Source organism: Orcinus orca, chromosome 21, assembly GCF_937001465.1.
Source record: "Orcinus orca chromosome 21, mOrcOrc1.1, whole genome shotgun sequence".
NCBI lineage: Eukaryota > Metazoa > Chordata > Mammalia > Artiodactyla > Delphinidae > Orcinus > Orcinus orca.
The window spans coordinates 6,645,850-6,663,337 of NC_064579.1; the positions used below are offsets into that span (position 1 = coordinate 6,645,850).

The window sequence follows — 17,488 nt, forward strand, 5'->3', positions numbered from 1 at the left end:
TTACTTTTCTTGTTGCTTTTAGTTTTATTTTCCCTCTCACTTTCTAACCTCTATACTGAGTCAGATACCATGTAATCACATTTAAAGCTTGGTTTTATGGTATGCATTTTAGTTTTTCGGAAGCATTTTTCTACTAGCCCCCTGATTCTCACCTGCGCTTCTAGTATTTATTGCCGCCAGTTAAGTATTCAGCCTATATGTGATATATATGAGGTATATATTGTGTACGTGTGGGCATCTGTTTACACATACGTGCATATACCTGAGAGTTAGTTTAAAAGTGAATTTACACAATTCCTTACAAAGATTGCATATGGGGTGTGGAGGAATACAACATTGTCCTCTTCTCTCGTCTCTGTTGGACAGGAATAACGCCAGAGTGACTTTTGTTCATTCTGTGAACTCTGAATATGGACTCTATCCAGACACCCAGGCCCTAGAACCTAAGTTCCCAACTGCCTCCACCTGTTCGGAATCCATTAGCAATTGAAAACATTCTCTCAATACGTTTCGACAGTCTAGCGATTCAGTTCTGTCGTGGAGCCCTCTCCTTCATGAATCACACGATCACAGTTTGCCTTCCTTTTAGAAAGCACGTGCCCAGGAGAACGGTGAGACCCCTGGTGCCAGTCCCGTGGACACACTTCTGGGCCTCGCTGTGAGCCTGGTAGCACACCCACCCTTCCTCAGATCACCTCCTTCTGCCTCCGCCTCAGGAGATAACTTTGTGAATACACAAGGGTAGAGTCAAGTTCGTGGTAAGGTTTGTATCTTTCTACTGTATTATCTTCATACCAGTGTGTTCTTCAGGTATTGTAGTCACTGCTGTAAAAAAACTCCCAAACATAAAACAACTCATTTTCCTCGCTGGAGGACCTTCCAGGATTTGAGGACACTTGGAGTGACAGGCTGGGATGTGGGGTTCTCAGCAGGGGCAGAACCCTGTGGGATTCATCAGAAAATGCTTTACAACTGGTTTGTAACTGGCTCCTGAAGGCCACAGCGTTTTGCAAAGAGCTTTGACGTGTGCACCTAATTGAATCTCTAGCAAACAGCATGTAGGGTGGGTATGATCACATGTCACAGCTGCAGAAACGGATCCTTAGATAAGTGATTCAATCAATACTGCATAGGAAGTGGTGGGATTGGAGAGCCAGTGACTCCAAACTTTGTGCTGTTTCATTCCCTCTGGTTTGCAAGGCAAGGAAAGCCATCCAATGTACTTTGGGCAGCTCTTGGTGATACTGAAGCGGTGAATGTCTGTAACTGATCCCTCTCTGCTGTCGTGTCTCACATTCTACTCCCCGAAAGACCTTGCTCTCAATGAATACTACTAAAGAGTTATTTAATAATGGGCGTTGCCAACAGTCCCCAGTGTATTCTATTTTAATCAGAAACCTCTTAAAAACCCCGAAGACTTCAAGATTGAAGCAAGTAAAGCCCTGGTGGCAGACAGGGTAGAAGAAAAAAAAGGGGAGAGAAGGCGTTGGTCAGTGCCAGTGACACTTCAGCGTCTTGCTAGTGGCAACATCCCTGTAAGCGTAGCTTGATGTCACCAACGGGCCTGACACGTTTGTCTAAGGCCTTTCCGGTCAGGGTAGTTGGATCAGTAGCCACGAGGGGGCAGCAGAGGGCTGGAACCACTGGCTAGCATACAAAGTACATAAATTTCTCAGGAGAAGGCGAAAGCGCAGTCCAGAGAGACCCAGCAGGATTGCCATATGTAGTGAGTACTGTGAAGCTTCTTCAGGCCCAAAGCGTCCATGCCGCAAGGGCTGGGGACACTGGCTGCTGACAGCTCACAGCTGCGTAGTCGCTGAGAATTGCCCTGGGCAGCAGGGAATTGCTTCGCTCAGGTTATGCCTTCTCCATGGGGACGGGTAGTGATTGTCTAGTGCAGGGATGGAAAGGTCTGGCCACCTTGCCTCCGTGTGGGACACCTGTCCAAGATCCTGGCTCCAGGACTGGGTGAGGCCTCCACTAAGATCAGTTTTCCCCTCTGTCCCGGCTTCCTTACAGGGGCATCTCCAGAGACCACCTCTTCATAAATACATAGTCCTCAGAGGTGGTTTCCAGGGAGCCCCATCTATGGTATTCAACATCCTGGTATCAAGAAGACCAACGGTTGGGTTTCCCTGGTGGCACAGTGGTTAAGAATCCGCCTGCCAATGCAGGGGACACGGGTTCGAGCCCTGGTCTGGGAAGATCCCACATGCCACGGAGCAACTAAGCCCGTGCACCACAACTACTGAGCCTGCACTCTAGAGCCTGTGAGTCACAACTACGGAGCCTGCGCTCTAGAGCCCGCGAGCCACACGACTGAGCCCGCATGCCTAGAGCCCATGCTCCGCAACAAGAGAAGCCACCGCAACAAGAAGCCTGCGCACCGCAAGGAAGAGTAGCTCCGCTCACCACAACTAGAGAAAGTCTGCGCGCAGCAACGAGGACCCAACGCAGCCAAAAATAAATAAATTAAATAAATAAATTTTAAAAACCCCAAAACAACAGAAGGCCAACGGTTAACCCAGCAGAGAAGGGAGTGGATTAGCATTCAGTCTGGAGCACTCATGAAACACAGCAGGGAGTCCAAGGTCAGGGCAGATGCATGAAGGAAGAGATAGGGCTCGGATCAAGCAGGAGGAACTGGGATGCAACTAGAACCCAGTCCAACATCCAGTGGAACTGGGACCACAAACGCCAGAGCCCAGAAGAGCAGAGTGGACCAAGGATGGACGTCACACGCCTTCCATAACACCTAAGCGGACCTTGTTATTTTCCACCGGAGCAGACGCAAGCGTGGTCGGCTGGCAAGGTCTTCTCGTGTGCGCTCCTGCCCATGCTCAGCTCCCAGCACCGAGCAGCCAGCAGCACCCACGACTCCAGGCCCCACCCAAGCACTGTGAGTGCTTGCACTGACCGTGGTTGCACTGATTACTCTGGGGCGATCCCGGGACCCCTAAGCTAGGATCACACAGCACATTCAGACGTGCCCAGAAACACCGTTTCCTATGAAGACGTGGCCAAGGAGACTGGCAAAAAATAGAGTTTCTTAGCTTTTAAGATCCCTCTTCAATTTCCCTGAAATTCTTTTAAACCCTGGGGCATGGAGGCCATTGCCTGTTTTCAAGTTCATGGTAGGATTATTGCACCTAAATAATAGAGGGGCCAGGCCTTTCTAGCTTTGGCGGAGCCCCCTTCATGAAGCCTCCTATTGTTAGAGAAACAGACTCCGGGGATTGAATGCAGCGAATTCAGCTTTGAGGAGCGTGTACCAGAGTCCGGGGCTTCCGCAGGGAGGTGACTGAACGGCCCAAGGATTAATGTACTATTATTATATTACTCTTTAAGCTTCAAAGGTCTGCCAGGAGTGCTAAGCTCACTATCTAGTCCATGACATTTTAAGAACAAATAATACATTAATATATTTAATTTGAGAATAAACACATCCATTACAGGCAGGGGATTTGGTCTATGCTGATAAGACTCCCAATGACCTTTCCGGAGCGATCCCGGCGCGCAGAGCCGAAAAGGGACGTGTTCCAAAAACCCCTTCATATCTAGTCGGCTGCAACGTGTGGGCTTCAGTGCAGGTCTGGCCCGTGTGGTGCCGCAGCTACCACGGTCTTCAGAGATGGGAGCTTTTGCTATAATTACCCCCTTTGACACTAATCTGCAGGAACACTCAGTCTTGTTGCCTCAAATTAATCAATTAAGTGTCAAACCACAAAACGTTGGCGATTTCGGTTTGGATCTATTATCTTGGCAGACACTTCCTCCTTCAGCCCCTTGGCTTCTTTTCTCCTTCTCCCTTGCAGGGGAGCTGGCTTTGCAAAATGACCAGTCACGCATTGCTTATTTCTGGACTATTAGCAAAACAGTTGAAGTTGCATAAGCCTGGTGCCCAGGACTGGAGCAGCCCTGCCTGAGGTTGACGGCTTGGAGAGCGTTCGGGCGAAGTTGTGTATCTGTGGGGTTTTTAAATTTATTTTGATTAGTTACTTTTTCTTATTGGGGTATAGTTGCTTTACAATGTTGTGTTTGTTAGTTTCTGCTGTACAACAAAGTGAATCAGCTATACGTATACATATATCCCCACCCTCTTGGACCTCCCTCTCACCCTCCCCCCATCCCACCCCTCTAGGTCACCACAGAGCACCAAGCTGAGCTCCCTGCGCTATACAGCAGGTTTCATGCCTTTCCTGGGCTTCACTTAGCACAGCACAGAGCTGATAAGCTAGCATCTTCCTCTGTGCTTGCTAAGCTCAGCCATTTTAGAGCCCACGTTAATTGATGGAAAGCCTTGTTTACCGTGACGTCACTCTCCCAAGGTGAGCCAGGGACAGGCAGGTGTTTCCAGAGCGCCCTGCTCAGAACGTCTGTTTTCTCCAGGGTCCTTGGCTCCCCTCTAGCTGCGTCTGGACTTGCTGCCACTGTGGGCTCCAGGGGGACCTGGCGATGGCTGAGCAAACTGCCGAGGCGCCTGGACCAGGGCCCTGGGTCTGGCTGCCTGTGTATCCAGTGGGTTCCACTGACATCACCCCGAGAACAGATCACTTCCACTCCAGCCCACTCTCACCATCTGTCTCAGCTCAACCACATAAATGAGCTCACCCTCCAATCTCAGATAGGCACCACCAAAATCATGAGAATAATTCTACTTGGTGATGAAAAATCCAAGGTAAGTAAGACACGGTCCCAGTATTTCAGGAATGTATCGTCTCATTGAAGAAGCAGAGGTTTATGTATGTAACAGTCAAAAAAGTAACACAGGGCAAGGCACATATATTCAATGGCTGAGCTGTGTGCTCTGCCTGTGTAGGGCTCATGGATCAGTGATCAGCGTGGTCAGAACTACCTTGCTGCTTTCCTGGAGATTATAGGTCCTTTTTAGATTGATAGGTGGGGGTCCATTCCCGTGGTTCCAAAGTCTGGGGATTAGAGCCTATCCACAGTGAGTTACATCCTTTTTAAACTTTGGGGAGTTAAAATGTCCTTTCTTTCTGATATAGTGGTGACAGTCGATGGTCATCTTTTTGAAGTCTAAATTTTGCGAAATAGAAAAGCTGACTGTACTATGTTAGGTGCAAAAGATTTTATTGGTTCCGTGTTTTATGTTAACGTTTTACTTCTCCGTGAAATCCCAAACTCTGAATCCCCAAATCTACAGCCCCCAAATCTGTCTTAATCTCATTTTACTGCTTCCGTGTTATAGTGGAGTAGATGACACAGAGAAGGCAGAACACTTGCCCGGTGCCCACCACAAACTCTTTCATCCTAGGCCCCTGGGGTCCTCACAAAGTTGAGGACAGTTGGCGCCTCATTTCTAATGGTGCCACACTTTGGTCAGTCTGTGTATTCCAGGCTACCAGGCTGCACTGATATTCCAGTGAAAACACTAGAAGGATTGTAGAAATTTTCCACCTGGAAGAGACCTTAGGTAATGAGTCTAACGCCTTCATTTCAGAGCAGAGGAAATTGAGGCTCAGAAAGGGGAAAGGCTTCCCCAAGAGCAATGGTCACCCCCCTCTACTTGGGGTTCAATGTCCATCATCCAGTGCATTGCTCTTGCCAGCAGCCCTCCTGGGTCCTAGATGCCAGGCCCTTGGGACTGCTTTCCTTCCCCTTGGACCGCGAGCTTCCTCTCTCACTAACTAATCCCGTGATCAGATGTGGGTGATTCCCAAAAAGCCCCTTTGGGGTCCCGCCGGTCCAAGTCAGAAGACTCGGATTACGGTTGGGTATTGCAAAGGCCTGGGTTTGGAGTCAGAGAGACCTGTATGCAAATTTCACAGCTGAATCTCCGTATAGCCATTGACCCATCCTTGAAATACAGACACGAAACTTACCTGGCAAGCAGTTTTCAGCATCCACGTGATCATGTATGAGAAACAAGTAGAGCAAGTATGAGAGGTCGAAATTCTTCTCCCCAGCTTCCCTGGGCCTGTGTTGTTCTTCCTTAGGCTGACAAACTGGTGGCAGAGGGAGGGCACAAGTCACACCGTACAGGTCTCAGTGTTGACCTTGCAAGTTTCCCTGCAAGATTAACCAGCCACAGTACCTGGAAGCCCTCAAATATCCTCCTCGTTTAAAAAGTAATGGAAAAACCAAAGCAAGGTGGACCGTATCCTTTAATCTTCACCCAGTGTTGGGTTGCCTAATTCTCATTATCTTACCTGTGTTTTAATGAAGCCTTGAGGAAGTCTTTATCTATTTATTTATTATTTAATTGAAGTATAATTGACTTACAAGGTTGTGTTAGTTTCAGGTGTACAGCGCAGTGATTCAGTTATACATATACATGTATATATAGATATTCTTTTTCAGATGCTTTTCCACTATAGGTTATTATAAAATATTGAATATAGTCCCCTGTGCTATACAGTAGGTCCTTGTTGTTTGTCTATTTTATATACAGTAGTGTGTATATGTTAATTCCAAGCTCCTAATTTATCCCTCCCCCCACAACCCTTTCCCCTTTGGTAACCATAGGTTTGTTTTCTATGTGGGTCTATTTCTGTATAAGTATATATAAGTGCATTTGTAGCATGGTGTTTTAGATTCCACATATAAGCAATATCATATGATGCACGCCTTTCTCTGTCTGGCTTACTTCACTTAGTAGGAAGTCTCTTCTTAGAGCGGGATAAGAAATTCCCTCTGACTCCCTAAGCAGCTCGCTGGCCTCCCGTGGCTTTGCAATCCAAGCCTCGCAGGAGCCCTGTGCCCTTGGAGTATCCACAAGCCTAGAGGAGAAGGAATGGGCCAAAGGAGTCAAGGTCCTTTGGCCAGTCTGGTCTTATATGTCTGCCCATTGAAAACTCAACCTTCTGTTCTTTTCTCAGCCCTTTAGATTCCTTCATTTCAAATTTCCCTTAACACATATAAAACATGCCAAAAAAAAAAAAATCCCTGGACACCAGTGTGCCTCTCCTCCAAGGAGGCTTGGGTGGGTGAGTCACTCTGCCTATTACCTTGCCCATCTGCCTGCCTGCAAGTCTCATCGTCAGGGCTTTTGTTTCCTCAAGCGATGATTTATGCCGGTGGACCCCGGGCAGGGAAAAGTCGAGTATCAATTCCGCTGGGTTACCGTGTTAAATGACCAAATGCACGGATGGTTATTGCTGCCTCGGGAGCAGTGAAAGCCCTTCGACTCCTGACACCGCTGTCCCCCCACTCTGTTGACGCTCAGTTAAAAATGTAAATAACAAGACTGCACTTTGGAGAGAGTCAGCTCAGGAGGGCGGGGGGAAAATTGCAAAAGCGAAGTTTATTGATCCCCTGGTCAAGATGGATGGCACAATAAGAGCGGCGGGCGAAGAGTGATTTTGCTTTTGAAAACGTTGATGAATAAGCACTCAGGGGCAGCCAACAGCCGGTCCCACGGAGTGATGGACGGTGGTGGGGGAGCAAGATGCATTTTTATAAATGGGTGAAAGGAGAGGAAGACTTATTAAAAAAATGAATGACCACATGTGGCAGGGATATGCCAGTAGGGAGAAGAAAGCCATTGATTTATGTGTACTACTGGCATTTGAAAATTCAATAAAAACATTGACAAATGAGACACAAACCTGGCCATAGGACAGCGCTGGGCCTGGGGTGGAGAAACAAAATGCCAAGGTCAGGGAGAAGGAACAGAAAAATATGCTTATGTTGGAAAGCCTTTATGCTAACTCGTCCACCTAAAGACATTAAGAAAAATCCTTCTGTGATCAGTGCCCGGCCCTCTGAGTCTGCAGGGCGGGGCGGGCAAGGGGAGGGGGAGGGGAGGCGGAGGGTGGGGCTAGGGTGCCCCCTCTCCTCCTGCGGCCTGAACAGACACTCTTCCTCACTGGCCACTGGGTGGCTGGCTTCCTTGAGCCTCCTTTTCCTGCTGCCAGAGTCCGGAATAAAAGCACCCTCACAGCTAGGGAAATTTTCCTATTCTGTCAGGGGCTATTCCTTCCTGGGGTCCCGTTGCCAGCACTTTACCTGCACTGCCTTTGTTTTTTATTCACCACCATTTGTGTAATGTTGTCAGTCCCCATGTGGTGGATCCTCTGGTCCCGAAGGACAGGCCTGTTTTAGGGCTCAGTAGTGCTCCCGGAATCTTGCAAATGAGTAAATGAGTGTGACGGGCCACCTCTTTGACTTAGGCACTCATTGGTCTTTCTCTTCCTTTCTCCACTCCCTACTCAGTCCTAAGGTTTTTTCCTGAAATATCTTCCCTTTGATCCCATCAAATCACCCATCCATTCATCCATCCGTCATCCACCCATCTATCTATCCATCCACCCATCCATTCACCCAACCATCCACCCACCCATCCATCCATCCATCCATCCACCCATCCACTCCCCCGTCTATCCATCCACCCACCCATCCATCCATCCACCCACCCACCCATCCATCCATCCATCCATCCACCCATCCACTCCCCCGTCTATCCATCCACCCACCCATCCATTCACCCAACCATCCACCCATCCATCTATCCATCCATCCATCCATCCATCCATCCATCCACCCATCCACTCCCCCATCTATCCATCCACCCACCCACCCACCCACCCACCCATCCATCCAGTCTGTGTGAAGGAGGGGCTCTGCATTGGGCAGTGTGCTAGGTGGAAAGTATAGACATAATCTTTGGCTTAACAGTTTGGGCAGAATCTTCTGTTGAGCATTGCTTCTCTCAGGAAACAATGGATACAGAGCTCTTAGCACCCATTACTCTTCCCAATCCCAGAGGTTCTCAGATGTCACACTGATGGCTGCCTTTCCAGGAAGTCTCCCTGTGGGCCAAGCTGAGCTGCCCTGGGGCTTCTGGGTTTGCTTTGCTGCAAGCCACCCTTGGCCATATTGTATCCACGCCTTTTCTTGCCTCTCTCAACTTACCGCCCACAGTTACTCAGCTAAAGAAGACACTGGAAACAGAGCAAACCTGAAACCATGCTCCCTGACTGCCTGGATATGTGGGAGCACACACACATATACACACAGACACACACAGACACACAGACACACAAACACACATACAAATACACACAAACACAGACCCACACAAACACAGACACATATACAAATAGACAGACACACACACACGTGCACACAGGCCCTCCCCCTTGACTGCAGCGCCCTGAAAGAGCTGGCCTTTGACCCGGGGCCTGCGTGGCCTCGTGGTTCCCATGGACACTGCTCCCACCCCTCTGCCTTTCACCTCAGCGTCCTGAGGATCCACACGCTGACAGTGTGACTCTGTGATTTTAACCTTTCAGCCACTTAACACGTTCCCTTCTCGAGGGCTGGTGGCCTGTCAATGAGGCTCTTTGCTCCGTTGCCACTTCTGCTGCGGTCCCCCACGGGCCTCCTGTGACATCTTCTCCAAATGCTACAAGGAGGGGGGGCTCAAACATAAATCCTTTCTAACATCCTCTTGGAAACATCTGGAGCAGCAGCTGCTTCCAGGGGCTTGTCCAGGGGCCTGAGCCAAGTGGGCGGAAGGACCATGGGCCCCGCTGTGGGTCCCTGATGTCTTCTTTGGGTTTCCACAGGTCTCCACAGGCCTCCAGGAGTTCACTGAAGTTTCAAGTTTGAACATTTTATTAACTTATACAATGCAACTATGTCTTCTTTTCTCTGCTCTGCTTTTCCCATTGGCCTTAGTTCCTAGTGGCACATACAGGTAATAAAGAGCTGCGGGCTGGGGTGATGCCGTGGACAGATCATGAGAGCCAGCCCCAGGTTTCACTAGCCTCCTTGTGGATTCCCAGCCCACAGTTTGAAGAAGGCTTTCGTAAATCTGTTCTTGTCCATTTAATGACCACAGGCATAGCTATCAGAATCATCTCTTACCAATTCTTTGAGAAAACTCACATTAATCACCTTGGGGGGGCCACTTAGCTAGGCCAGTGAATGCCACAGGGATCCTGCCTTCCCAGATTCACGGGGTGGGGCTGGGGGATTAGAGAATCTTATACATACAAGCAAATGGATACATCTCACGGGGCATAGAACAGGGTTGGCATCTGACAGTCACTCAACAAACATGTGTTGAATCAGTGAATGAATACAATGCATTAAGTGCAACGATAGAGAAATGTAAGTGTGCCCTGGAGATATGGAAGCTTCATTTTGTGTCTGAGAATTAAGAAAGGCTTAACAGGGGAGATGGCATTTGAATTTCGCCTGGAAGCATGAACAAGAATTCAGAGAATGGGGCTTCCCTGATGGCGCAGTGGTTGAGAGTCTGCCTGCCGATGCAGAGGACACGGGTTCGTGCCCCGGTCCGGGAAGATCCCACATGCCGCGGAGCGGCTGGGCCCGTGAGCCATGGCTGCTGAGCCTGTGCGTCCAGAGCCTGTGCTCCGCAATGGGAGAGGCCACAACAGTGAGAGGCCCACGTAACGCAAAAAAAAAAAAAAAAAAATTCAGAGAATGAAGCAAAATCCCTCAGGTTAAAGTGAAGGATGGAGTGAACGGGTCACATTGGAGTCAGTCAAACCAGTTCATAGGGAGCCGAGCTAGTTCAGGTGAGTGACAGGGAGTGATTTAACCTAAAAGTAATCATCACTGACGTTTCTTGGAGCACTTACCCTGTGTTAAGTGTTTTCACACTGGCCATGCGGTGTACTTTCAGCGATGTTCTCATTTGATCTTTATGACCTTATTTTTACAGACGAGGACACTGAGATTCAGAAAGACTCGTGAGAGAGGCATGGACATATATACACTACCAAACGTAAAATAGATAGCTAGTAGGAAGCTGCCGCATAGCACAGGGAGATCAGCTCGGTGCTCTGTGACCACCTAGGATAGGGAGGGTGGGAGGGAGGGAGACGCAAGAGGGAAGAGATATGGGAACATATGTATATGTATAACTGATTCACTTTGTTATAAAGCAGAAATTAACACATCATTGTAAAGCAATTATACTCCAATAAAGATGTTAAAAAAAAAAAAAAAAGACTTGGCCACCTCCTGTGGGTCCTCAGATGGTGAGCTAGTGCTGAAACCCAGGTCAGTCTGACCCAAAGTCTGTGATGTTAAGCGCCAGGCCGTAGGGAGTTTCCAGAAATCCTGATTCTTGAGAAGACGCTGACTCAAAGCTGGCAGGCTGCCTGGTCCCTAGCAGTTAGTCAACATTGCGTGGACGAGTCAGTAGTGACCTGGGCCTGGGAGACCAAGGGGCTTGGCTCTTTTCCTGAACTATACCCCCAGGAAGGAGGTAAGGGAAGTGTGCCGGGAATCTCGCTGGGCATTAAAGTGAGTGTAAACCCTTCGCGAATTGACTTTTAGTCACAGAAAATAATCCTTTGTCACAAAACATCGGAGCTCGCAAGTGACTCAGATAACCTCCTTAGAGGTTCTCAAAAGTGGTTTCTGTTTCCCCAGGGAAATTCCTTTCTCCAGACACCATCCACAGCTCTCCCGGGAGGACGGACGGAGAAAAAATGAGGCTGCTCTGTCTGGATGGAGTTGGGAGTGGGGATGCTGGAAGGTTCAAGCCCCAACATTCAGCGTCCTCACGTCCCCGCGGTAGGGGCTGATGTGCCCTGACGGACTCTTAGGGCAACTGGAACATCATCTGAAACCCCTTAAGGAGGTCAAGAGGTGAGGAGAAACCGCTGGGGAGGGAAGGGGGCAGTGGCCAGCACACAGCTGGGGCCACGCGCCACGCCGAGTCACCTACAGCTCTCGAGCCTCGTGGCCCACGATCATTTTAGGCAAATTAAATAAGGACATAGGAGAAGGTACTCTTGAGCAGTTTCCAGGGATTCGCTGCCCGGCTGGCTTGGGGGACATAAGTGATAAGGGTCTCCTAGTAACCGAATCCATTATTTTCCTGCATCCTCTCCAATTCCAGCCACCGCCCAGTTAGGCACCAGGTGGGGGGGTTGCTCAGGGCTGCGGTGCAGGAATTCTCTCCTGGCAGGTGTCCAGGGACCCTGGGGAGCCTCTTTAAGAGCAATAGAAGCGGCTTTGTGTCTTTATGTTTCCTCCAGTCTAGATACATTGCTAAGAGTGAAAGCTTGCATTTGCTGACTGAATAATAAAAGTTTGTCCTCCTTGAACGTACTGCTTGCCATGAGGCTCCCATCTGTTTTGCTAAGACAGCTACTCCAATTTTAGGTATTTTTTTCCCTAAACCTCTTTTTTTCTTTTTCAGTGAGGCCACAGCCTTTGTTCACATAGACACAGATGGGACCAGGGCGGGGAACGGGAAGGGGACGAGGCCGGGACACGCCACGCCCCACCACTTTGAGCATCTCTGCTCCAGGAGCCTTGAGGCAGTGACCCAATCCCCATCTGCTTCCTGCAGGGCCGATGAAGGGTAAGGGTCAATAACACGTCTTTCGTGAGGATGTTAATAATGACCGTTTCTTACCAATCTTACTTCTCCTAAGAGGCAATGCAGGCAACTGGCCCACAGCTGTCCTGGCCATGAGCTTGACTAGCCCGGGGCTGCCTTGGCATCCGGCCCCAGGTGGGCACTTCCATCCTGGACAGAGGGAAGGAAGGCCAGGTCCCAGTGTCCTGAGAACATTAAAGGAGGGCGTGGGGCAGGGGTGGGAGGTGGAGGCCCCTGCTTACTACCTTGGCCATTTCCGGGGAGACAGTTCCTGGTGGCCCGAGCAGCTGGTGGCCAGGAGGTGCTATGCAAACTGCTTTTAGGCAACCTTGCCTCTTCTCCCAGGCAGGGGTGGAAATTCTCTTCCTGTGTAAGCAGATCGTCCATCTGTCCAGGCCAACTCTGTGGCCTAAGTGCTGTGTGGCCTCCAGAGCATCTCTGAGCCTGGGTTTCCTCGTCTGGAAAGAGGGGATAATAACACTCACCTCACAAAACGTTGTAGGGATTGTAGGTCATTCGTGACTGTGAAGTTCTGTGAGGGCTATAATGCACCGTATAAATGAAAACTTATTTCCTGGAGCCCTTGAGGCAAAGAAGAGGTTTCCCTCTCATGAACTCGTGGTGTGGAAAAAGCACCATCAGGCCATTTGCAGGAGAGCTCAGGGCCGGGGTTCTGGAGGGGCAGGCAAGGGCAAAGAGGAGTAATACGACAGGCGCGTGCTCGCTCTGGGTTTGTCCTTTCTCTGCTGTTTCTGGATAGGTGGCCGGGGCATCTCCTTCCACACCCCATGACTCACCAAGTGGAAAATGGGCAGAGTCCCTGTCTTCATCTTATCCAAAGCTTTTGACTCTTTCCCAGGATGTGGGCTCACGGTTAGATGTGGTAGGTGGAGCCAGTCTGGTTTAACTTAGTCCCTTTCTGGTCTGATCACTTTGCTGGCAGAGGGTCAGCTGTTGTCATTTACAACCTTCTCACTCAGGGCAGCTGCAGTCCTTGGATTCCCTCAGAGCCGGGAAAGTGGTGGGACAAAGACAGAGGGACAGACAGACAGACAGATTGAGGTTGCAAAATTCTGGTAAGTGAGTCTGGAAAAAAGAGATCTCCCTTCACTGCTTGGGGAGGTGGCTATGACAGTGAGGCCATATGTATATTAGTGAAAATGAAAATGAGGTCATGTTGATATCTGTGTTTCACGGCTGTGATTTCTGAGGACAACGGCCAGAGAATCAGACTCACATTGTCTGCTCCCCACTGTTAGGCTGAAAATACAGAGGAAGAGCCAGTAACACCAGGGGGATCACAGCCACGGCCAAAGCTGTTTCCCGATGCCCTGTTTGCCTGTGTTTTTTTTCACGACTACTGGCCATCATCTTGGCCAATAGTAGGTCAGGATATAAAGTTTGAGGGATGGATAGATAAGCATTGCCCATTTTCTTATATATACCATGAAGTACCAACTTCAGACATCAAGTGAAATAAAGAGAAAATATAGGATCTTACGTCCTGTGATATAAAATGTTTATTAACTGGGATATAAATGGTATTTATTTGTTGGCAAACCTAACCTACAGGAAAACGAAGACCTAGCATTGAATTCCATTTGCTAAAAACATACTCTTTCTTCTTGGAGGTGGGATAAAATGAATCAGCAACTTGATGGGGGTGAAGAGAAGATAGAGAAAGCACGGAGACTATTAATGAAACATTTTCCTTGGGGTTTAGCTCCTGGCTTCAGCTCACGGCAGCTGAAATCCCGGTTCCACTACTTATTTCCCATGTGTCTCAGGACAAGGTACTTAGCCTCCATTTCCCCCTCTTTCCTCCTTTATAAACTGGAGATAATAGTAAAAATCATTCTCTCTTGTTATGAATATTAAATGAGTTAATGCAAGTAAATTACTAGAACAATGCTTGGTTTGTGGTAAACATTCAACCAACGGGAGCTACTGATATGATTTCAGTGGAAAGTTGCACTTGACTGGGAGCCCCGTGAAGGCAGGGGCATGACTGCCTGTCTCACCACCTCGATGTTTAGCAGAGTGCTTGGGGCCCAACAGACCCCTCATAACTATTTGTTGACGGAACAATGGGAAGAGTCTGGCTCCATGGAAGTTGTCTAAACTGTAGAGTTCAGAAAGTGTTGAAAGACGTAATTTGGGATTGTGAGGATAAAGTGAGCAGCTTCCACACCTCAGCAATGACCGAGATGACACAGAGAGACCCTGGCCTTGTGAGTCTGAGGCTCAGACCAAGCAGGCCAACACCTAATTTTCAGCATGGCGGCGTCTAAAAGCTAGTGAAGGGTAGAATCGTCTATAACCAGTTGGAGAGTCGAGTCGTTCACAAAAATGCTAACAGTGGCATCGAGGGTCCACAGTGCATATCCATGGGAACCAATACTCCCCCTCCAATTCCAGCTTGCAGTATTTCTAGTCGTGTTGTTTGGGTGAGGACCAGCGGTCAGGGGTACAGGGACTGCCATGGGGTCGTGGGGTGATGGGAGATGAAGGGTCTCTTTCTCCAAGGCAGCTGGGCTTCTTTTAATGGGCAAGGTCAGCAGTGAAATGACCAGGAAGAGAAATTGCTGTCATTATGCATCAGTGGCAATCTTCTATCAATGATTCCCCCTGTACCGTTCCCTTTGCCACGGGCTGAAGCAAACATGGCCTTAATCAGTTTTACATCTCCGTTTAATTTTATTGGAAAGAAGAGCTGGCAATGCATCACAGAGGCCGGGTGTGACACGAAAGGTGACCCCCCGCCAACTTAATGGCACAATACATAACCCTTAATGAAGTTGCTATCTTGTCCCTCTTTGGCTGTCTCAGCCCCGTGATTTACGATGGCATCATTTTGCTTTGCCCTCTTTTCATTTCAGCTTTGACAAAGTGGATGGAACAATTATCTTCGTTATCGGCCAGAGCAGTAGAAATGTGATAGTTGGGAGATTTCTGCGGGTGGAAGGCCTTGGCTGGGGGTCAAAACCAATGGTGCAATGTGCTTAGGAACTTTTTTTTCTCCTCTTCCCTTCTTCCTGTGACTGTGGGCTCTTGAAGATGGATGGTGTATCCCAGAGAGCGGTGTGAGTCCTGTATCACTGTGGCAAGAAGTAAGTTCAGGAGACAGGGAGGCTGCAGAGAGAACAGAGCTTGGAATTTTGCAGTTTGAGCTCCTTATATATTTTTTAATTTTTTAATTTTTTTGTTTTTCGATATGCGGATCTCTCACTGTTGTGGCCTCTCCCATTGCAGAGCACAGGCTCCGGACGCGCAGGCTCAGCGGCCATGGCTCACGGACCCAGCCGCTCCGTGGCATGTGGGATCCTCCCAGACCGGGGCACGAACCCGTGTCCCCTGCATCGGCAGGCGGACTCTCAACCACTGCGCCACCAGGGAAGCCTGAGCTTTTTGTTTTTCCGTGCACACCCAGGCCAAGTTCTCGCTATCACAGCTTTATCTCCCACCCATTTGCAGGAATGGAACATAGATTTTTCTATTTTATAAATGACACCCTGCATTTATTTTGTCTAATTAAATGTTGTTTATTCATTCACTACTCAATCAACATTTATTGGGTGCCTCCTAGATATTAAACAAAATTAGGTGCTGTGGAAAGACAGAGAAGGAATAGTGATGGATTTAATCCTCGAGAAATGGTATATTCAACCAATAGAAATAAGACGTGAATATAAGTGAAGGTAACATAAGATGGGAAGGGATTTGCATATCAAGAGCTGAAGGCGGAGGGTCCTCGGGTTGTTCACAGGAAGGAGAATTTATTTCCAAAATGAGAGCTGGACCTTAAAAGGGGAACAGGATGTGGACAGATAAAAATGAGATGCATTTGTATCTATCATCTTTTTTTTTTTAAACATCTTTACTGGAGAATAATTGCTTGCCAATGGTGTGTTAGTTTCTGCTGTATAACAAAGTGAATCAGCTTTATGCATACATACATCCCCATATCCCCTCCCTCTTGAGCCTCCCTCCCACCCTCTCCATTTCACCCCTCTAGGTGGTCACAAAGCACCGAACTGATGTCCCTGTGCCATGGAGCTGCTTCCCACTAGCTAGCTATTCTACATTTGGTAGTGTATATATGTCCATGCCACTCTCTCACTTTGTCACAGCTTACCCTTCCCCCTCCCTGTGTCCTCAAGTCCATTCTCTACGTCTGCGTCATTATTCCTGTCCTGCCCCTAGGTTTGTCAGAACCATTTGTTTTTTAGATTCCATATATATGTGTTAGCATATGGTATTTGTTTTTCTCTTTCTGACTTACTTCACTCTGTATGACAGACTCTAGGTCCCTCCACCTAACTACAAATAACTCAATCTCGTTTCTTTTTATGGCTGAGTAATATTCCATTGTATATATGTGCCACATCTTCTTTATCCATTCATCTGTTGATGGACACTTAAGTTGCTTCCATGTCCTGGCTATTGTAAATAGTGCTGCAATGAACATTGTGGAATATTCTTTTTGAATTATGGTTTTCTCAGGGTATATGCCCAGTAGGGACATTGCTGGGTCATATGGTAGTTCTATTGTTAGCTTTTTAAGGCACCTCCATACTGTTCTCCATAGTGGCTGTATCAATTTATATTCCACCAACAGTGCAAGAGGGTTCCCTTTTCTCCACACCCTCTCCAGCACTTATTGTTTGTAGATTTTTTGATGATGGCCATTCTGACTGGTGTGAGTTGATACCTCATTGTAGTATCGATTTGCATTTCTCTAATAATTAATGATGTTGAGCATTCTTTCATGTGTCTGTTGGCAATCTGTATGTCTTCTTTGGAGAAATGTCTATTTAGGTCTTCTGCCCATTTTTGGATTGGGTTGTTTGTTATTTTGATATTGAGCTGCATGAGCTGCTTGTATATTTTGGAGATTAACCCTTTGTCAGTTGCTTCATTTGCAAATATTTTCTCCCATTCTGAGGGTTGTCTTTTTGTCTTGTTTATGGTTTCCTTTGCTGTGCAAAAGCCTGTAAGTTTCATTAGGTCCCATTTGTTTATTTTTGTTTTTATTTCCCTTTCTCTAGGAGGTGGGTCAAAAGGATCTTGCTGTGATTTATGTCATAGAGTGTTCTGCCTATGTTTTCCTCTAAGAGTTTTATAGTGTCTGGCCTTACATTTGGGTCTTTAATCCAT

At 48.0% G+C, this 17,488-nt stretch overlaps 1 long non-coding RNA gene across 2 annotated transcripts; it reads left to right on the top strand.

Moving 5' to 3' along the window:
• The first annotated feature begins 10,797 nt into the window (after positions 1 to 10,797).
• LOC117198440 (uncharacterized) lies at positions 10,798 to 17,189 on the top strand. Of its 2 annotated transcripts, XR_004479616.2 has the most exons (4): positions 10,798 to 11,206; positions 11,374 to 11,592; positions 12,149 to 13,407; positions 14,055 to 17,189. It is a non-coding gene; the product is annotated as an uncharacterized LOC117198440 (long non-coding RNA). The 2 variants fall into 2 exon arrangements; XR_007474683.1 differs by having other exon boundaries at positions 12,149 to 17,189.
• Positions 17,190 to 17,488: the final 299 nt, after the last annotated feature.